The sequence below is a fragment of the Pan paniscus genome, chromosome 3 (genome assembly GCF_029289425.2).
Source record: "Pan paniscus chromosome 3, NHGRI_mPanPan1-v2.0_pri, whole genome shotgun sequence".
NCBI classification, from domain to species: domain Eukaryota; kingdom Metazoa; phylum Chordata; class Mammalia; order Primates; family Hominidae; genus Pan; species Pan paniscus.
This window is the reverse complement of record NC_073252.2, coordinates 152,431,515-152,438,553: the sequence shown is the minus strand read 5'-3', so window position 1 is coordinate 152,438,553 and position 7,039 is coordinate 152,431,515. Positions and strand designations below refer to the sequence as shown.

Below are 7,039 nucleotides of genomic sequence, written 5' to 3'. Positions count from 1 at the left end.
TTACAGCTAGCCTATTTCACTCAGCATGGTGTCCTCAAGGTTCAACCATGTTGTAGCCCATGTCAGAATTTCCTTTCCTTTTAAGGCTGAATAATATTCCATTTTATGTATATACCACATTTTATTCATCCACTCATGTGTCAGTGGACACTTGGGGAGCTTCCACCTTTCGACCGTTGTGAATAATGCTGCTCTAAACATGGGTATACAAATACCTCTTTGAGATCTTACTTTCATTTTTTTGGATGTGTGTCCAGAAATTGAATTGCCGGATCACATGGTAATTGTATTTTTCATTTTTTGAGGAATTGTCATATTGTTTTCCATAATGGCTGCACCATTTTTGATTCCCATCAACAGTGCACAAGGGTTCCAATTTTTCCACATCCTCACCAACATTTACTTTGTTTTGTTGTTTTTCAAAAAAGGCAGGCTTACAAGATGCCTAAACTGTTTATTTCACCAGCCAGTATTTCTGATTTTCTTCCTGAGGCTGAATTTTAAAACTTTAGAAGTCTACACATACCGCATTTAGACTTTCTATATGCAGAGAAAGGGGCTGAGAGCAGAAGAGGTCAGGCCCCAGGCTGGTTTTGGGTGGGAAAAGTGGCAAAGATTTCTCTGTAACAGTCTGTGTCAGTTTTCTAACAATTGAAATGCCTTTAAGCTCTCCGTCATCCACAAAATTTCCTCTAGGGCATCTATGACAGAAAAACACTCCTCTTTCATATACACAACACCAGCAGGGAGCAGAAGGAAGGGAGTGGGCAGAAAGGAGTGGACATTACACAGGCACAGGCCACATTTTTAATTCATCCAGAAAAAGGATTTCTGATTCAGTTTAATGGCAATGAGTTGTATAAAACTATAACATGTCCTGCCTCTTCCTCAAAACGAGCTGGGCTGAATTTTTGTGATTGGAAGCATTTCCCATAATGGTGAATTAAGCGCTATAAAAAATAAAATCAGTCCCATCTCTATGAGTAGCATAAGAGCTGCTTCCAGGAGCCTAGGGATGCCCACATTCCATACCCCACCCAAACATGGTCAATTCCTCAGACAGCTACATGGGAAGAATAAAACCCTTTTGTCAACTTTTTTGGGGAGTGAGGGAGAGGTGGTGTTCAGGGGGGATGTGGGATAGATTTTTTATAAATCCCTCCCCCACCGCCCCACCTCCCCACCAAAACCTACACACACACACTCAGACGCACCTGCATGCCCATTTTTAAGAAAGCTTTTCTTCCCTGTGACTACAGGATCCCAGCATCCAGCCTCCTTCAGGCTGCGAGACGATGTCAATTAATAGCACAGATCTAATGTTTCAACATACTACAGAAGGCTCCTGTGTTATCTCACAAGCTGAGGGAACAGGGGCAAAGAAGTGGACTCTCATGGGGGACTTGCTGTTTGTCTTAAGTCCAATCTACTCAGCAACGCTTTCAGGTCCAGGGGCTGGGAGAGGTTCTGTGGGCACTTGTGGCAGACGACCTGATGGTCCCAGCCCACTGTGGTAAGCAGAAAGTGATTGAGTGGGGATCAAGCAGCATCTCTCGCAAGGTCACAGTGGCCTCGGCTTCTAAACACCTCAGAAAGGCTGGAGTCCAGCACAGCCAGTGAGCCATCTTCGCTGTAAAAGGCCGGGAAGGGAACACGGTGTGAGGAAAACACCAGCCCAATGACACACTGGTCTTGTACAGCTGAGCCAAGGGCACCTCTCCCTCTCTTGGTGTCCACAAGGGAGACTGTCCCATTCCCATCACAAAGATGAAGACTTCACTTTGCTGAGGATGCCAAGCCAGTGAGGTGGGAAGGCAGCCAGAGGCAATGCAGCCCACCTGTGACGTCGGCTTGGTCAGAGAGTATCCCAGAATAAAATTCTACTGTCCTCACTGCAGGAAAGAAACACAGAGTCCTTGCGGGGAGAGGCAGCAGCACAGGTGACCTGCCCAGCATGAGATCGGTATGAATTCAGTGCCATCTGCAGAGCAAGGTCCCAATCCTTGATGCTGAAGTCTTTGCTTCCGCTGACAGCCGAGAACACTGAGGGTAGACACAGTGTCTCCATGCTCATACTTGCAGAACTTGCTGACGGTAAGTGGCTCGTTCTCATCCACCTCCCACAATTCACCAGCACCTGAATCAGAAGCCGCTATGATACCTCTCTCCTCCCCGCAAGTGAGGTCAGACACTCCAGCCTCCATCTGGGCTCCAGCAGAGCAGAAGCCTTCTTTGGGGGTGGCACAGGGGTCCTTAAAAAGGCAGAGGGGACCGGGCGCGGTGGCTCACGCCTATAATCCCAGCACTTTGGGAGGCCGAGACGGGCGGATCACAAGGTCAGGAGGTCGACACCATCCTGGCTAACACGGTGAAACCCCGTCTCTACTAAAAACACACACAAAAAATTAGCCAGGTGGTGGCAGGCGCCTGTAGTCCCAGCTACTCGGGAGGCTGAGGCAGGAGAATGGCGTGAACCCGGGAGGCGGAGCTTGCAGTGAGCAGATATCGCGCCACTGCACTGCAGCATGGGCGACAGAGCGAGACTCCGTCTAAAAAAAAAAGTCAGAGGGAGCCGGCTCAGCAGCGGCCACTGAGACTGGAGGACCCGGAGCAGAAGCCCCCATGGGACCGGTACCGCGCAGCCTCCAACTGCGTCCCAAGCAGGCCGGTGCGTTAGGGGGCGGTAGGGAAGACGGGTTTCCTTCGGCATCTCCAGGGTTCCAACTCCAACCTGGATTCTGCTCCGGTAGCAACTCCCACGTGCTGCACCTCCTGTTTGCTTTTGGTTGTTGTTGTTGTTGTTGTTTTCCCCTTGATAGTAGCCATCCTAATCGGTATGAGATGGTATCTCATGGTTTTAATTTGCATTTCCCTGGTGTTTAGTAGTGCTGAGCATATTTGTATGTGCTTATTGTCCATTTGTATGTCTTCTTTGGAGAAATCTGTATTGAAGTCCTTTGTCCGTTTTTAAATCATGTTGTTTGGTTTTTTTTTTAATTGTTAAGTTGTAGGAGCTCTTATCTATTCTGGATATTAAACCCTTACCAGATATATGATTTGCAAATATTTTTTTCCATTCGTTGCCATTTCATTCCGTTTATTGTGTCTTTTGATGCACAATGATTAATTTTTATGTAGTCCAATTTATCTATTTGTACTTTTGTTGCCTGTGCTTTTGGTGTCAGGTGCAAGAAATCATGGCCAAATCCAGTGTCATGAAGCTTTTCTCCGATGTTGTCTTCTAAGAGTTTTATAGTTTTAGCTCTTCAATTTAAGTTTTTAATCCATTTTGAGTTAATTTTTGTATATGGTGTTACCTACGGGTCCAACTTTATTCTTTTGCATGTGGGTATCTGGTTTTCCCAACACCATTTGTTGAAAAGACTGTCCTTTCCCCATTTACTGGTCTTGGCAGCCTTGTTGAAAATCATTTGACCACATATGGGTAATTTATTTCTAGGCTTTCTATTCTGTTCCATTGGTCTATATGTCCCTTTATGCCAGTATCACACTATTTTGTTTACTATATCTTTGTAATACATTTTGATACTGGGAAGTGTGAAGCCTCTGAAGTTGTTCTTTTTAAGATTGTTTTGGCTATTCTGGGTGTCTTGAGATTCCACATGAGTCTTAGGATGGATTTTTTTCTGCTTAAGCAAAAACATTGGGATTTTGATAGGGATTGCATTAAATTTGTAGATCACTTTAGGTAGTATTGACATCAAAGTTCCCATTTTTGGTGATACAGGATCACTCTTGATTTCAGAATTTTTATCCATAGTTGACAAAAAGAGATAAGGAAAACAGCCATATGTAATGAGTTTCCAGAGATGTGAATATCAAAATATCGAAGAACATTCACTCTGTGTCCTCAGTTCAGGAGTCAGGCTTCTGGTTTCCTTTCTAGAACTCATTCATCTTTTTTACCCCAGCCTGCCTTCCTTGTAACAGAACTGGATATGAACATTCCTGTAAGAGCGCTTACCAAGTTTTCACTAATTGACAGAAATTCAAAATGTGAAATATTTTAAGTACCCATGCTACTTTTCGTTCCAGAGAAAAATGACATTTAATATGATAAGTGGCAAACAACATGCCCACTCTAAATGTAAACTCTGTCCCTTGCTTTCTACAACAGTAGGCCTTTAACTACCCCCAAGGAACTTCACATTTTCCATTTCACATTTGATTTTTATTTCTTCCTTTCAGGTTTGAAAATCTGAATCTCCTTGACAAAGCTAACTTTTAAATATATCATTATGGGAGAGCCTAATTATTTTTTAGAACCTTCATGGTCATTTATTTTTCTTAAGGGCCATTCATTTACCTGTTTCATTCACTTAGATGGAACACCCATCATGATTTTCAAAGTCATTTTGAAATAATGGAAACCCTGCCCAGTCCTTTAAAGGAAAGAGCTTACTTTAATAGATTTTGAGGGGTATCCTAGCAACCAGTCCACAGTGAAATTTATCAATTTCTTAAAGGGAATCTGCACTAAATCCATGAAAAAGACATTTCAATTTTAGTTTCTTAGGTCCATCTTTTCTACATTGTTCCAGAGATTGGACTTGATTGGATATCTTCACTTTTGAGACTTCATTTAATGACCATTAAAAACATAGTTGATGTGCTTCCACTCAGCGTAGCTCCTTTCATGGCATTGGACTCTACCTGAAAATAGAAAGATGGATACATAGAGAAATATTTCTAAGTTGTATAAGCAGCCCAAAACTTAGTGCAAAAATTGAATATATATTTGTGCTTTTTGTTCTTATTTCTGTACATGCAAAAATACAAGGCAAAATCTTCTTGATCCCAAGAAAAGCCAGGGTTTGGAAAGCATATTCATTCATGCCAATCTTGGCTTTCCTGGGTGCTGTGAATGACAGAAGATTTATTTGGTCGTGCTTTCAGATATTAGTTGTTTCCAAGTTGCGAATTTTTTTTTTTTTGATTCTGAACCCAAATCAAAATAAAAATTTTCCCCAGATATGTAGACAAGTCAAGCATGAAATAGCATAACTGGAGTACACATTCTGCAAGTAGGATTTAAAATTGAGAAGGCTATTAAAATTAAATAGCATTAACAATTCAACTCTAGATAACCCGGGAATAATGCCTGCAAAGGAAATTCATATGGGTGAGCGAGACTTATTCTCAGTCTTTTTGCTATCTTGAAAAGCAAAATGAAATTGTTCTGTGCATTGGTCTTTGGGATTTAGAATTCATGCAATGTTTACAATACATTCATTTAGTGTTTGACTAGATAGAAGTGGACATTTGTTTAAGGACATGCAGGTATAAAAAGTATACACTTGTTTTAATTAGTACTATGATAATTTAATTATAGGGAGAGAATTTTCATAATTCAGCCAGCTGACTAATGTTTCCTTGATATGTGCTGGTGAACAAATGAATAAGCATTTAGTAGCTCATATTTACACTGATCGCCTATTTCTGGCACAATACCCATTAACAGAGTTTGAATTTATATAGAATATTTTTCCTTTTAAAATATTAGGTATTTGGCCAGGTGCGGTGGCTCACACCTGTAATCCCAGCACTCTGGGTGGCCGAGGCAGGTGGATCATTTGAGGTCAGGAGTTTGAGACCAGCCTGACTAACATGGTGAAACCCCATCTCTACTAAAAATGCAAAAAAAAAATTACCCGGGCATGGTTGCTCATGCCTGTAGTCCCAGCTACTCAGGAGGCTGAGGCAAGAAAATTGGTTAAACCTGGGAGACAGAGGTTGCAGAGAGCCGAGATCACACCACTGTACTCCAGCCTGGGTGACCTCCGTCTCAAAAAAAAAAAAAAAGAAAGAAAAAATAGGTATTTAATAAAGATTTGTTTATTTCACCATACTAATTATTCTTTACAGTATTTTTATTTAAATGTACTCTGAATTATTTAAAATTTTATTCTTTCAGTTATTCTTTGAGCTCTTTTAATATTACTTTTGCTTTTTTCATCATGTTTGCTTATTTTTTATTTGTTGCATCTATTATTAGCTAGTTAGTTTGAAAGATTATTGTTCTTAAATGATTGATCCTTAGCTCATTGAATCCTGCTTTATTTGTTTTCCTTTATCTTTGGTTTCCTGAAAGGAGTCAGGCTATTATTAGTTTTTGTTGGCAACAAGGAAGTCTGAGACAGGGTGACAGCAGCAGCAAGGGCCCACACCAGGGAGGTGGAAACTGTTGGAACCCATCCACTTCCCTGGTATGGTCCTTCTCCTTTGACTTCTCTCATCCCCAAGGCCGTCAGTGTTGATTCTCCAAATAATCTTAGCCAGCACCATTTAAGCATCCCCCACAGGCTAAGAAGGCTTTACAAGCCAAAATTGTCTTATTTATTCAAACAGCACACTTGGATTCCCATCACCTTAGGCAGTCCTCAATTCACAACTCTCAGAACAGCAATTATTGACTGAATAGCTGTATGCTGACTTTATGCCCTATATTTGCTGTAAGTTGGTTGTTTGGAACTCAGGAAGCATTTTCCAGAAACATTCCCATTCTTGTGTCTGGGTTCCTAGGTCGGTTGGCAAAAGCCCAGGGAATCTGAACCAGTCTGACTCTTCCCCTTTTTTCTTTTATATATATATATAAATCCTAGCATACCGAAGTCTTTTCTGTATATATTTACAACAATCCCAAGGAATTAGCTTTTTATTGAGTAAGTTTTAAGTCACTCTTTCCAGGGTTAAATGAGGTAATGGGAGAAATAGGCAGGGATGGCAAAAATGAGCGCAGAATGTGAGCTGCAGTCTCAGGTGGCTGTTCCTGGAGCACATGTGACAACTGGAGAATAATTCCAGCACAGAGGACTGAGGACAGCGGAGGCAGAGATAAGCACAAACACTCACTGAATGAAACTGTCGAATATGTGGGGCACTTGGGATGGGAGTACAGACACAGAGACCAATGCATTTTGGTCTGCGTTTTATCTTCAATAATGCTAAACAGATTTATGAGCACCTTACTAAAATGGCCTATGTGGGAGATCCTCAAGAGATTCCAGAGAGCAAGAGA

At 41.6% G+C, this 7,039-nt stretch overlaps 1 pseudogene; it reads right to left on the bottom strand.

Annotated features, from left to right (window-relative positions):
• Positions 1-1,426: 1,426 nt before the first annotated feature.
• LOC100990304 (methylosome protein WDR77-like) lies at positions 1,427-3,345 on the bottom strand (annotated as a pseudogene).
• Between the last annotated feature and the right edge of the window lie 3,694 nt (positions 3,346-7,039).